Source organism: Delphinapterus leucas, chromosome 2 (genome assembly GCF_059928025.1).
Source record: "Delphinapterus leucas isolate spDelLeu-1000000601 "Yukka" chromosome 2, BTC_Dleu_Yukka2, whole genome shotgun sequence".
In the NCBI taxonomy this organism is placed as follows: domain Eukaryota; kingdom Metazoa; phylum Chordata; class Mammalia; order Artiodactyla; family Monodontidae; genus Delphinapterus; species Delphinapterus leucas.
Genome location: NC_143130.1, coordinates 2,376,253 through 2,391,360, shown reverse-complemented (window position 1 = coordinate 2,391,360; position 15,108 = coordinate 2,376,253). Strand labels below are relative to the sequence as shown.

Here is a 15,108-nt window from a genome sequence, read left to right as displayed (position 1 = left end):
GGGAATTGCGCTGAGTGAAAGAATGCCAGTCCCCAAAGTTTAGATGCTGTGTGACTGCACTTGTACCACATTCCTGAAAGATAACATCGTAGACGTGGAAGGCACATCAGAGGTTAGGGATGGGGTGACAGGGTTATGAGAGGCCAGCATGAGGGATCCTTCTCCTGTTCTACTGACACTGCATCAAAGCCAATATCCTGGTGATGATGTCGATTTACAGTTCTGCCAGATGTTACCATTGAGGGAAAATGGGTAAAAGGTACACAGGCTCTCTCTGTAGCAAGTCTTACAACCGCATCTGAATCTATAATTATCTCAAAATTAAGTCTAAACACTAAAAAAAAATCTACTTCAAGTGAAACTTCCAAATGCAACCCATCTGTAACTGGGTTACTTACCATAATTGTACTTTGAGTAAATCTATGTAGATTTGCCTGTCATCAAGGCCATCTTAAGAAATCCAAATTGGAAATGTTTCTTTTCCCCTACAAGAAGGGAAGTCATGGCCCCAAAGTAAAATATTTGATACAGAGTAAGAAAAGGAGAGCATTGCTTTCCAATTAAACATGTTTACTTGGCAGGTTGTCGGGATATTGAAAAGAGCATCTCTAATGCCTGGGGCCAATCAAAGAACAGGATCCCTCCCCTTCATTCTCCGCAGTTCAATCCACTGCCAAACATGATCGACACTTGAGAAACAGTAAGAAAACAACTCTTCAGAAAGGGAAGAGACCGGGTCCTCTCAACATTTCATCCTACTACAAATACAGCAAACAGGTTTTTCAACTCTAGAGTTCTACAGTCTTGGAGGTGTCATTCTTGAAAATAAAAGGACAAGATCAGAGTTCGGCCTTCCAAGTGCTGGGACAGGTCGTCTGAGGATGCTTCAGTATCCTTTGTCCTCTCAGATGCTATAACATAAAACTTAGATCCGAACATCCTGAACTGGCCCTCCTGGGGGTCACTCACGCTGGCCTTTCGTGCTAGAAAGGATCAGCTCTGGGGAAGGCCACGGCAGAGATGAGATGAAGCTTCTCTTCAGTTCACCTTAGGCAGGGAGCACAAGCCCAAGAACACCTACCTACGCTCCCGCCTCTCTCATCTCCGCCCCCAAGTTCCTCCAGCCCACCTCCGCCTCCCAGCCCGTGCCCACCTTCTTCCTCTCTCCCCCTCACTCATCGTCCGTGACCACTGTCCCCTCCGGCCCCAGAACCCACAGGCTCCCGCAACAGGTTTACAATTGGACTCCGGCTCCCTCTGCATCCCAGGACCTGCTCCCCCACCACGGAGCCCGCCGGTGGACTTGGCCTCTGGCCGGCGGCGTCTGACACTCTCTGACCATTTCCAGCGGCACGAGGTCTCTACCCATCCCAGGGTGAGTTCTGCCGCGATCCTCCTGTCTCGATGGCTCCCTTTCTCCTGGCTGCGCTCGGCCCTCACCTCGCAGCCGTGACCACATCTTGCTGCCTGGGGTCCTCCCCGCCTGCCCTCCCCCATCCCTGCTCTCAACGGCCTCTCGCCAGGACTGCTGCAAGAGCCTCCACGGCCCCTCCGTCCTCCACCGACACCTCCCCAAGCCCATCCTCCCCGCGCCTTCCAGACGCATCTCAACCGCCCAGGCTCGGCTGCAGCACGCCCGGCGGAAACCTCCCAAGCAGCCGTGCCCGCAGGTCTCAGCGCGGAGCCCGCTCGCACCGCCCCCCTGGTGCCAGTCCCTTCTCACTGACGGAGGCTCACGGGACAAGCTTTTGCAAGTGATGTTCTTGAGTAGTAAATGTAAGCATGTTCCTGTAAAAGAGTCCCTTTCACCCTCTCGTGTGTAGATGCTCATCAGAAGGGAAAAGGGACCGGGCTACACATAAATACTTGGGCAACTGCACCTGCCCCAGAGATGCTCTCACACGGACCGAGATCTGTGCTGACTGACTGCTACGGACGTACGGCTGAGAGTGGTGTGACGATCAGAAAGGGTTTTCATGTCTTGCTTTATTGCCAACCTCACATTTGGATACACCCAGGAGGCTGTGACATGCGTGGGTATCAGGCGGCGTTCGGGTGCTGGTGACAAACAGAGGGTGAGAATGGCCGGCCTGGTGGGTAAAGTCCAAAGTCCCTACTACCTCTGTGACCTGGCCCCTTCCCACCTCTTCAGCCATATGGCCCACCATCCCTCCCCCAGTAGGTGACCACGAGAAACCGCACTGACCAGGGCTGCTGGGTCCAGGCTGGTCTCGGAACGCCTTCCCTCCCTTGTCACTTCGAAAACCCCTGATCATCCTTTCCCGATGAGCCCTTCCTGACGTGGTCTATGATTTCCAACCTCTAGACTGTTCGTGTCCACAAGGCAGGGGCTCCATCTGTCTCTGAATCCACAGAACCCAGGAGGGTCCGCCACTCCACACACGTAATAAATGTCTGGGACGTGCCCTCAGATCTCTTTTTCTCTTTTTAATTCAGCGACAACATGCGCCTCTTTTTTTCCAGGTGTGACTCATCAATTCTTAATATCCCTCTGAAGTTAGAAAGGGACAAGAAAGTGGCTCCTCAGTTTAGAAGCAGAAAGCGAAGTAGGTGGAGCCCACTCACGTGCTTTTGGGCAGAAGCCCCCTCTTCCAGCTTTCCCTCCGTGAAGCCCCTGTTTCCAAAGGAAGGAGGACGTCAGGGCATCGGCCAGAACTGTCGGTGCAGGGAAAGCAAGACAACAGAGCTCTCCGCCTGACTGCTCCCGCCTCCTGCAAAGTTCTGCTTTCTAAGAGGCAGTGAGCTCGAGCGATCAGGAGACGTATCTGTTTAAGCTGCTCATCTCCAGGGGATAAGAACACCGAGCACGAGTGTCTGAATTCTGTCCTCAACTCTGCTACGATGGCACCAGCCTTGGAATCATTTTCTTTTTCTCCATAGACTTGGGAACCGGACTTGGAATCCTTTTCTTTTTCTTTTTCTCCATAAACTCGGGATTTTGACATCTGCGAGTGAAGACCAGAACGTACCTGATCATCTCCTAACACCTACACTAATACACCCCTGTGAGTCTGAGCTTGGGCTGCCTGCACCATGGACGGATAAATGTTAACCGCTGGGTAGGTTTAAAGAAAGCAAAAGGGGGGATATTATCGTTGGTTAACAATATTTTTCAACCAATAAATCACCCTCCCCCAGACAGTCTAAATCAATCAATCTCTGTCTCTCTGTCTGTCTGTCTGTCTGTCTCTCCCTCTCAAAGCTTAGGGAGAACTTCAGTGGTTTGGATGACAATATTTCGAGCTCCAAGGTCACGTGTAGGTCACTGGCTTGAACACCAGATGAGCAGGCCAACTCTTCTCTCCCAGGCTGCTGCTTCAAGAGCGATGGGTGGAGAACCAACGCTCACAGCACGAACAGAACCGCTGGCCTCAAGATCCAGATGAAATGTGAGTTAGCCAGGGAGGGAGCTTGGCCCGTGTTTTATGAGTCCTGGCTGCAGGGAGGGGATACAGCCTCTCACAGGGCTGGACCAGCATTGCATTCCTGGACACCACGCTGAGTCTTGAGAGTAACGGGAGACGTACAAAGTGTGACATGCTCTGTTTAGGCTGCTACGGATCTAAAAGTATGGGATTGCTGTGAATTCATCGCATGGCAGAAACGCAGAGGTGGCTTCTCAAGTGGGAACACAGGCTTGGAGGGCTCCAGCCGGTGGAGGGAGGTACTCGGACACGGAAGCAGACCCAGACGCTTGATCCTTTCCACGAGGGCTTGACATCACAAAGGTTAGCACCAAAAGTGGTTCCCTTGGCTGACCCCAAACACCAAGAGGGGACAGACAGCCCTGACTCCTGCGTGAAAACACAAAGCTTCTGCGGTCCTCCTGGGGGGCCGTGTAAAGGTGCCTCTCTGCGCCGAGATGCACAAAGGAGAACCAGGGGCAAACTCCAGACCTCAGAGGTACGCTGGCGACAGGAAGGACGGGGGTGCCTTCTCTGCAGCCACAGTCTCCCAGCCTCGACACAGTCCGACACCCCACGCGGCCTTGGGTGGGAGCACAGCGCGTGCAATCTCCCCATCAATGGGCTTCCGTTATCACGTTCGTTCCCCTTCTTTTCCACCATAAACACAATTCTAAGCGATGGCTGCACACTTGGGCCAACCCACAAGAGCCTAATAATCCTGTAATGAAGTGGAACCACAGTACCAATAATTCTATGAAATTGAACCACTACGCGCTGTAGCTTCAAATGTATCTGTGGCTCCCACTGCGGATCCTGAACGCCAGCTCCCTGGCAGCACACGTGGTGACCTCCTACCCTAAGGCCGAGGCAAAGACTCTTGTTTTGGGGGCCGGGGCTACAAAGTTGAGAAGGAGGGCACCGCCTGGGCGGCTGAGTGTGGGGGAACAGGGTGAGTAGGCGGTGCCAGCCGTGCAGGCAGCATAGGCTGGGGGGCTGCGTTCGGGGGGGTGGGGGAGCCCCTGGGGCAGACAGATGATAAAGCTGAAAAGTTTCAAGAAAAGGAAACAAAGGAAGGATATGGGGACCCACTGACTGGGGTCTGAAACACCGACTTCATTTTCTGATACTTTGTCATTTCACGGCTCCAGGTTAAAGCCTGGTCAGTCCAGAGGCCAAAAACTTGCTGCTCTAGCTTGACTCCCACGGTCCCACTGGGTTCTAAAAACCTGAGATTCTGTGATTCTGAGGCAAAGCACTGCGTCACAGTCACCAAAGAAAAAGGGAGAGAGTTAAGAGAAAGAAAAGAAGAGCGCAATACGGACGATGGAAAGGGGTCCAAGGAGAGAGAAAGTGTGTGAACGCCAGGCCTTCCGGAGTGAGAAGTACTAATGAGACAGCAGGGCAGGAAATAACAACACAGGGTCACCCCTCAGCTCCCTCAGATAGAGACTCGGTCTGGAGTGGATGATGCCCTCAAAGACCCTGAAGTTATCTGCCGGACTTGCTATGCCGGTGTGGACTCCTTAGTAGCAGGCATGGGGAACTCCCTTCAGAGGATCTACTGCAAACATCTGGTAACCTCATCAGTGGGATGGAGACCGTGCCCCGCATCAGAGTGAAGAGAGGAAACGTAGCCGCAAATACACCCTCAAAGGACGACACTTATTTAGGAGTCCTTCCAGGTTCTCCTAAGTCCTTGACTCGGCTTTACGCAGCCTACATTCCCCGGCCCCCCACCCCAGAGCCCTGAGAACGTGAATTCCAAGAGGAGAGAGATTTTTGTCTGTTCTGTAGATGGTTGTTAATTTCCAGTGCCCAGATCAGTGCCTAAGACATAGTAAATGTTCAATAAATGTTCCTTGGAGGAAAGGAATAAATAATACCTATTTTACAGGGAGAGCACCCAGAGTTGTTTTAAAAGTAAAAAATTTTTTTCTTTACAGCCCGCCCCCCATTACTCTCTCCGCAGCCCCCAGTCTGGGATCACGGTCCCCGCTGGCTTTGGGAAGAGCATCCCACAAGCCTGAATTAGTTTACCTTCTTTCCACATACCTCTTTGGGGAAGATTTTCCTCATTAGACGGGGACTAATTTCAGTGCTGAGCTCCCGGGCATTCTGATCTTTTAGCATCACTTATGCAAATCCACGGCACCTGGACCAGCGCAGGGAGGGAAGCGAACTGCGTGATGAACCTGGACGGCAGGATCGATTTCCAGAGTCAGCCTCCTAACAGGGCCCTCCCTAAATGTTTTCTGCTGATGGCCAAGTGGCCAAGCTCAGGCCTTTCTACCCAGAAACACGATCCTGCTTTCTATACCGACAAATCCCTAGTGGGCAGTCCAGGATATGGAAATCATAGTAATCTAATCTTGTAGAGGAAGAAGTATGAATCATCATTACACGGTCTGACAAAGAGCTAAGTGATTAATCCCAGGTTGCACAGAGGCTGGGGTCCACGGTGATGGCTCCCCGTGGGCTACCAACCAAACAGTGGGACCCGGCCGGCAAACATTCGACAGGCAACATCACGGCTTTCATCCCAGGGGAGCACCAAGAAACAAAGGGCCATGTTCTCAGGACCATGCTGCAAAGCTCTTGATTCTTTGGAAAACTCTTGACTGTGCGGCCAGAGGAGTGAGAGAATCTGGGGCTCAAAAATCTTGTCTCTCTTCTGACTCTGGTGTCACACGCTTAAGTTCTGAGGGTTACTTTTCAGTAGGAACTGGGAGGTTTGTGGAATAATGGCGTCTCAAAAAGTGACCAGAAACTCCAATCCTCTCCAGGGAAAACAAAAGACCATGCTTAGGAAAAGACACCACCAACAACCCGGATGTGCTCTCCACCACATCAGACACCTACCTCTCTGAAGGAAGGTCTTGACCTTTTCCTGAAACTTGCAAAAAGAACACTGAAGCTCCCCAGCCCCCATCAAGAAACCACAGCCCCAGGCGCACTGGGAAACTTGGTCAGGGCGCCCACAGCCCTGAACCATCACTCGGCTTGGCGCTTTTTTCCCTCCACTTTTTCTCTTGCACAGCTGTGTTCAATTTTCTGTCCTTGGGGTTTTTAAAGGAACATTTATTCTAGGGCCAGGATTCTCCAGTTTTATGGTTATACAACTCCCTCTCAGGGCCAAAGAATGTTTGAAAAGCCTTAAGCCCAGCACAGAGAGTTAGTAAAAGTATCCAAACGAAAGTGAAATGAAAAGTCAAGACTTGTTCCAATGTCGATTCAACCTCTTACTTGATTGCGCTGTACCTTCTGTTTGCCCTGCAAGACATTTGCTACCTACTTTTTATCAAAGTATAAGTATGGTGTGTGTGTGTGTGTGTGTGTGTCTCTGTGTGTGTGTGTGTGTGTGTGTGTGTCTGTTTGCAAGCAGGTAAGGAACAGAGAAGTCCAAAGGTGTATTTATATTCTTCCACAGTTACTGTTTCCTGTTCGATGGTAAATTTTATTTTAAATAAGACCTCCATCTTCAATTGGACTGAATAAAAGATCACAAAGAAAGATTCCTTGAGGATTTTTAAGGGCTTGTTTGTTTTTCCTAGTTAGAGAGCCAGACAGTACTAGGTTTTTGGTAGTAGGATAGCAGTTTAAAAAAAAAACAAAACCCTAGTTTTTACTTAAATGGTGAAACTAATGGCATTGTTAGTTGAAACGCCCTAAGTTCAACATCCAAAAGCACAGACCCACACACACACGCGCCGACCAAAAAGCACGAGGCTCCCACCAGCCCGTGAAATGCTATCCAGGCTTCTAAGTGCAGCCGAATGGAGCTATTTCAGAACGCCCAGCAGTCTCTTACCCGTCCGCTTCTCTTCTCTTTTCCTGTCACCTAGACTCCCACATCTCAAAGAAATCTGCCCAAAGGCTCTGTCTAATACAGGTTCAGGAACATCACTCTTTTTTTGCCCCCTGGAGTCTCCCAAAGGCCATCCGCCTGCTTGATACACACTCCCCTCGATCTGACAGATAAAGCAAAGGTCGGGCGCTGAGGCCTGAGGTTTGTGACACAGCACACAGCACCCACATGAGAGGCCTGGCCGCAGCCCAAGGCAAACAAGATGATTTTGAGAAACAAAGTAATACGCACAGACTCACTCACCCTCGAGCAGAGAAAACTGAATCCGTTTTCCACCACGGAAGGATCTGAAATGCTGTCGGTAGCATCTGCTAAATACAGTCCGATTCTCTGAAAACGATGAGCAGGTACTGTAAACTCACCTTGCGACCGGATCATGATCAGAGACAAGAGGCAGGCTTCCCTCAAGGGGCCGACGTGAGCAGAGCACATGATACCTTTCCCTTTCGACCACCTTCTCCTGCTCTTTTAAGATCAAGATATCGAAAGTGCCCTTTAGCACGGCCTTACAGGCAAAATGACAGGTTAAATGTTCACAGGATTCCTCCCAGATAACCAGACTCTAATTCTCCCGTGATTGGAAGTTGCCGGAAGTTAGTGAACATCTCTAAACCTAGGGCAGGGGACAGCTGAAAACGCGGATTCTGAAGTCAGGGTGTCTTTGAAGTCGGTAATTTCCTCAAGTAGGACACACTTCTAATAGCATCTTCTCATAGTAATCAATTAAAAACCCTGTGGATCTGTGCTCTAGAACAAAGATGCTTCTTTCAGAATAAGAATGTTTTCGTGAAAGTAATACAGAAAAACTCTCCCCTCAAAATCCCCAAACACATGCTCCCTACATGTACAAGGAAACACAGCCAAACAACAATAACCACATAAAAATAATTTTTCAAACCACACATACAAGAAAAAAAAAAATCTTTACAAGAAGCTATAAGCGGGGCTTGAGAAACCAGGATGTTTTCTAACACCATGCCAAGCCAGTTAGAACACACTGGGTTTTAAAAATAAGGTTTTACGATAGCCCGTTTACATTCCATATAAGAAAAGGCAGAAATGTGCGCTGAGAACAGCCAGATACAACTTTAAAAATCTGACTCACTGAAGCGTGTAGGCACACACACACACCCCTTGTAAAAGAGAAAACAAACACCACTTGGGCTCATCCAAAATGTGCGGTCTTTAATCACGGTCTCATGATGTTTACCCAGAACATCCAACGCACTTTATAGCCTAAGGAGCAGTCCAAGTTCTCAACAGAAGGTTGTCACTTGAGGGACCATGTGTCTTGAAGAGCTGTTTTCACACGATCTAAATGAATAAAGAAGCATGGGGGAAGGAATGCACTGATGCAAATGGTAAGACCCACAGTCATCGCACCTTCGAGGCATATGAAATGCATTCCACCTCGAGCATCTGTATGTGTGCCTTTTGAGAAAGTCACCCCCTGTTCCCTCCACCTCGCTTCAAGGACCCGCTGTAGTCTCGGGGGCCCCAATGCCGGGATCCACTGATGTCTGAAGAGATGCAAGGCAATGATGTAGGTACAGCCAGGACTTCACTTTAGAGAGACCTGCACTTCATCTAAAAGCCTGTGGAATGTCTTTTCTCTTTAATCTGATTTCAAATGAAGATTTTATTTATTTCTCTTTAATTTTAAAAACTTTTTATTGAAGTACAGTTAATTTACAACGTTGTGTTAGTTTTTGGTGTACAGCAAAGTGATTCAGTGTTATATATATATATTTGTATTCTTTTTCAGATTCTTTTCCATTATAGGTTGTTACAAGATATTGAATATAGTTTCCTGTACTATACAGTAGGTCCTTGTTGGTTATCTATTTTATATATAGTAGTGTGTGTACATTAATCCCAAACTCCTAATTTATCCCTTCCCCCCCACCTTTCCCTTTTGTAATCATAAGTTTGTTTTAATTAATTAATTACTTTATGGCCGCTTTGGGTCTTCATTGCTGCACACAGGCTTTCTCTAGCTGCGTCGAGCGGGGGCTACCCTTCACTGAGTTGTGCGGGCTTCTCATTGTGGCGGCTTCTCTAGTTGTGGAGCATGGGCTCTAGGCATGCGGACTTCAGTAGTTGTGGCATGTGGGCTTCAGTAGTTATGGCTTGCGGGCTCTAGAGCGCGGGCTCAGTAGTTGTGGCACACGGGCTTATTTGCTCCATGGCATGTGGGATCTTCCCGGACCAGGGCTCAAACCCATGTCACCTGCATTGGCAGGTGGATCCTTAACCACTGTGCCATCAGGGAAGTCCATAAGTTTGTTTTCTATGTCTGTGAGTCTGTTTCTGTTTTGTAACTAAGTTCCTTCGTATCATTTTTAAAGATTCCACATATAAATGATATCATATGGTATTTGTTTTTCTCTGTATTACTTACTTCACTTAGTATGATCATCTCTAGGTCCATCCATGTTGCTGCAAATGGCATTACTTCATTCTTTTTTATGGCTGAGTAATATTCCATTGCATGTATGTACCACATCTTCTTTATCTATTCATCCGTCGATGGACACTTAGGTTGTTTCCATGTCTTGGCAATCGTAAATAATGCTGCTATGAACGCTGGCCTCACTAGAAACACTCACTGCCTGTACTGTTCTTATGCATACCCCTCCTCAATCCACTCTGGTCTGGGGTTCCCACTACCGAGCTACCCTCATCAAGGCCGCCCAAACTTGGGGACCCCGCACTCTCCCCCTTCCTGCCTGGCTGCCTCTCCTCCACCCCACCCCGTCCCGGGCCTCATTAACAATCTCTCTCTCTCCTCTCTCTGCTATCCTCTCCATGGATTTATCTATTACCTACATTCTATCTCCAGTCAGAACCACTCCTCGGAGTTCCAGCCTCACATTCAACTGTCTACTGAACACCTCTATCTCGATATTCAACAGGGACCTCAAACTTACTATGTCCACGACAGAACTCTCGATTCTCAAAGCTGGCCCTCCTCATTAAAAAACAAACAAACAAAGAACAGAAAAGAAAAACGAAACGCAGAAATCCCTCCCCCCCCAGTCTTTCCTCTCCTCAGAAGTTGCTAGAATTTGGGAGTCATGCTTCCTGCCCCCCTTGTCCTCACTCCCCGAATCTCATCCATCACCAAATGCTGACACCTGTACCTCCAAGACACATCCCTTTCTCTTATAACACACAACAGCTTTACCGATACATAATTCGTACGCCATGCAACTCACCAATGTAAAGTGTACACGTCAATGGCTTGTAGTATGTCCGTGGAGCTGTACGACCATCATCGAATAATATACAACAGCTTTACTGGTATATAATTCATACGCCATGCAACTCACCAATGTAAAGTGTACACGTCAATGGCTTGTAGTATGTCCGTGGAGCTGTACGACCATCATCGAATCGGTTTTAGACATTTTCATCACCCCCAAAGGAAACCACACACCCGTCAGCAGTCAGTCTCAATTTCCCCTTGAACAATCCAGTCCTAGGCAAACATTAATCTACTTCACGTCTCTGTAGATTTGCCTGTTCTGGAAATTTCATATAAATGGACTCACACAGTACACGGTCATTGGTGTCTGGCTTCTTCCAGTTAGCCTATCTCCAGTATTCATCTATGCTGCAGGATGTATCAGTGTTCCATTCCTCCTTATAATCAAACAACATCCTGTCATATGAACATACAATGTTTTATTTGTTCATCAGTTAATAGACATTTGGGTTGTTTCTATTCTTTGGCAATTGTGAATAATACTGCTAGGAGATGCAAACTATTATATATAGGATGGATAAACAACAAGGTCCTACTGTACAGCACAGGGAACTATATTCAATATTCTGTGACAAACCATCATGGAAAAGAATATGAAAAAGAATATATATATGTATAACCGAATCACCTTTTTTTACAGCAGAAATTAACACATTGTTAATCAACTAGGCTTCAATAAAATTGAAAAAAAATAAAACTGCTATGAGAAGTTTTGATATAGAAAAGTGTTTTCCTTTCTCCTGGGTGTACACCTAGGAGTGGATATGCCAGGTCATAAGGTAAACTCTATGTTTAACTACGTTAGGAACTGCCCGACCGTTTTCCAAACAGCTGCTTGGCAAAGAGTCTGCATTCCTACCAGCCGCGTAGGAGTTCGAATTTCTCCACATCCTCACCGACACTTGTTACTGTCCGTCTTTCATAGAGGCTTATGAAGTGGTATCTCACTGTGGGTTTGATATGCATTTCCGTGATGGCTGGTGATGTTGAAAATCTTCTAATGTGCTTATTGGCCATTTACATAGCTTCTTTGCCTACTTCAGATCTTTACCTATTTTTGAATTAGGTTATTTTTTTTAATAAATTTATTTATTTTTGGCTGCGTTGGGTCTTCATTGCTGCACGTGGGCTTTCTGTAGTGAGAGGGGGCTACTCTTGTTGCAGTATGTGGGCTTCTTATTGCGGTGGCTTCTCTTGTTGCAGAGCATGGGCTCTAGGTGAGCAGGCTCAGGAGTTGTGGCACGCGGGCTCAGTAGCTGTGGCTCGTGGGCTCTAGGGCACTGGCTCAGTAGTTGCGGCACGCGGGCTTATTTGTTCTGCGGCATGTGGGATCTTCCTGGACCAGGGCTTGAACCCGTGTCCCCTGCACTGGCAGGCGGATTCTTAACCACTGTGCCACCAGGGAAGCCCAAGGTTATCTTTTTATTATTGAGTTGTCAGAGATACAAGTCTAGAATACATGATTTGCAAATATTTTTTCTCATTCTGTAGGTTGTCGTTTCACTCTCTTATCAGTGTCTTTTAATACGCAAAATTTTAAAATTTTTGTTGAAGTCCAATTTATTTTTCTGTTGCCACTTGTACTTTTGGTGTTATACCTTGAAAAATCATTGCACAACCCAAGGTCATGAAGATGAACACCCACGTTGTCTTCTAAGAGTGTTACAGTTTTAGCTCTTATATTTAAGCCTTTGATCCATTCTGAGTTAATTTTTGTATATAGTGTAAGGTGGGGTCCAACTTCATTCTTTTGCGTGTTGATATCCAGTTGTCCTAGAACATGCGTGGAAGAGACTATTTGCCAGTGAATTGTCTTGGCACATTTGTCAAAAATCAATTACCATAAATGTAGGAGTTTATTTCTGGTCGATCAATTCTATTCCAAAAATCTATATGTCAATCCTTATGCCAGAACCCCTGTCCTAATTACTGTATTAAGTTCTGAAACCAGGAAGGGTGAGTCTTCCAAGTCTGCTCTTTGTTAAGATTGCTCTGGGTATTCTGGGTCCCTTCAATTTCATATGAACTTTAGGGCCAGTTTGTCGGTTTCTACAAGGAATCCATCTGAGATTCTGAGAGAGAGACTCTGCGTTGACTCTACAGGTCAACTCAGGGAGCACCGCCATTTTAACGGTAACGTCTTCTGATTCATGAACATGGGATGTTTTTCCATTTATTTGGCACTTTCTTTAATTTCGTTCAACATTTTGCAGTTTTAAGAGCATGTTTTATACTTCTTTAACTGCATTTACTCCTAAGTACAGGCACACCTTGTTTTATTGTGCTTCACTTTATTGCACTTTGCAGATACTGCCTTTTTCATATGAAGTGAAGGTTTGTTGGCAACCCTGCGTTGAGCAAGTCTATTGTCGCCATTTTTCCAACAGCATTTGCTCACTTGGTGTCTCTGTGTCACATTTTGGTAATTCTCACAATATTCCAACCTTTTTCATTGTTCCATTTGTCATTATGATCTGTGATCAGTGATCTTTAATGTTACTACTGAAGAAAGATTATGACTTGCTGAAGGCTCAGATGATGGTACTTTTTAGCAGTAAAGCATTTTTTAATTAAGGCATGTACATTGTTCCTTTAGACCTAATGCCACTGCATACTTAACAGACTACAGACAGTGTAAACATAACTTTTATATGCACCGGGAACCCAGAATATTTGTGTGACTCGCTTTATCGTGATACTCACTTTACTGCGGGGGTCTGGAACCAAACCCGCAATATCTCCGAGGTATGCTTGTGTTTCATTCTTCTTCATGCTGTTGTAAAAGGAATTATTTTCTTAATTTCATTTCAGATTGTTTGTTCTAAGTGTACAGCATTACAGTTGATTTTTGTAGACTGATCTCGTATCCTGCAACCTTTCTGAATGTGTCTATTAGTTCTAACGGTTTAGTGGATTCCTTAGGGTTTTCCATACCCAAGATCATGTCACCTGCAAGCAGAGACAGTTTCACTTCGTTCTTCCCAATCCAGAAGCCTTTCGTATTCTTCACTAACTGCCCTGGCTAGACCTCCCAGGAGAACGCTGAGTAGAGGTAATGAGAGTGGGCATCCTTGTATTGACCCTAATCTTAGGGGGAAAGCTTTCGGTCCACAATTAAGTATGATGTTAGCTGTGGGGTTTTCATAGGTGCTCTTTTTAGGCTGAAGACGTTTCCTCCGATTCCTGGTTTGTTGTTGTTTCATTTATTTATTTACTTATTTATTTTGGCTGTGCTGGGTCTTAGTTGCAGCATGCAGGATCTTTAGTTGTGGCATGTGTGATCTAGTTCCCTGACCAGGGATTGAACCCAGTCCCCCTGCATTGGGAGCACAGAGTCTTAGCCACTGGACCACCAGGGAAGTCCCTAGTTTTTTTTTGTTTTTTTTATCTTAAAGAGGTATTGGAATTTCTCAAATTCCAAATTAGTTTGTGTAACAAATTTCCAAATTTCTCTGCATGAGACACTCCCGTGTGCAATTGTGCTTCCCTCTGTATTCTCTCCCTATACCATCTCCACAGCTCAGTATCACTCATCTTTCCAGGTCTGTACTTCAGGGCAGTGCTGGACCACCCTATTCAAAGTTCCCATCCACCGCTACCTCCTCCCGCGTCAGCCCTCACACAGCCTTCGACGCACTCGTCATTGCTGTTCTCAGTACAGGTTTGCTCACGTTTGCATAGGGTTCAGTATTTGCCAGCATGAATGCATCACTGTAATCCTCACAACAACCTTACTAGGTAGACGCTATTAACACAGTTTCACCGATGTTGAAACTGAACGAGAGGTTAAGTGTCTTGTTCGAAGTCATGCAGTTGATAAGTGGCAGACTCAGGATTCAAACTCAGGGCCCATCACTCCTGAGACCATTGTCTTAAACCTCTGGCTGTCGTGCCTATCAATAATTGCTCTCACTTGCTTCTTACCATATTTTCTATCTAGACACAAGCAGCAATCTCTTTATCGCTGTACTTTTAGCACCTAACACGAGCGTGGCAGGTGTTAATAAATACTTAATGAACAAATGAACACGGGACTTAGGATGCCCTATAAGAAGAGTTCCACAGGACTCTGGTGAGCCCTGCCGACGACACACGTCCATGGAGAGTCACGAGGCTCATCCACTTCTGAGACCCTTCAGGAAGGAAGGTTAACTTTAATGTTTCTCAAACTCACTGGAGCGCAGACCCATCTTCATAGCCCTGTCTCCACTGCACTAACAGTCTAGAGAAGTGTGTTCCATGGAACACACTTTGAGAAATCCTGCCCCAGAGTGGCAGGGCAGATAGCACAGTCCCTAGAAAGGTGCTTCTGTTCCCTTCCGTGCCTGGCTCTGCCCTCCTCTAAAAAGTCTAACTTGGAGTCCCTGAAAGCTCTGTTCAAAAAGGAAACCCCAGTACATTAAGCTTTGCTTTTCTTTCACACGTTGGAACACATGGCTACTAAGGAGACAGACAGATTTTTCCAACGTGTCAGATGACTCTCCCCTCTGGATGCTGGTGGTCCCATAACTTGTCACCGAGGAACCTTTAATTTTCTCAGACCTCTG

At 46.7% G+C, this 15,108-nt stretch overlaps 1 protein-coding gene across 18 annotated transcripts in view; it reads right to left on the bottom strand.

Moving 5' to 3' along the window:
* SVIL (supervillin) overlaps positions 1-15,108 on the bottom strand; it is a 305,706-nt gene that overhangs the window by 162,105 nt on the left and 128,493 nt on the right. Inside the window, exon 3 of one of the 18 annotated variants that reach the window (XM_089906342.1) lies at positions 10,848-13,334. The exons of 15 other annotated variants lie outside the window; for them this stretch is intronic. The gene's annotated coding sequence lies outside the window, so the exon portion shown is untranslated. Of the gene's footprint in view, positions 1-10,511; positions 10,535-10,847; positions 13,335-15,108 lie in introns of those variants that run through there. 2 more of the 18 variants (XM_089906343.1, XM_089906349.1) reach the window with 2 other exon arrangements.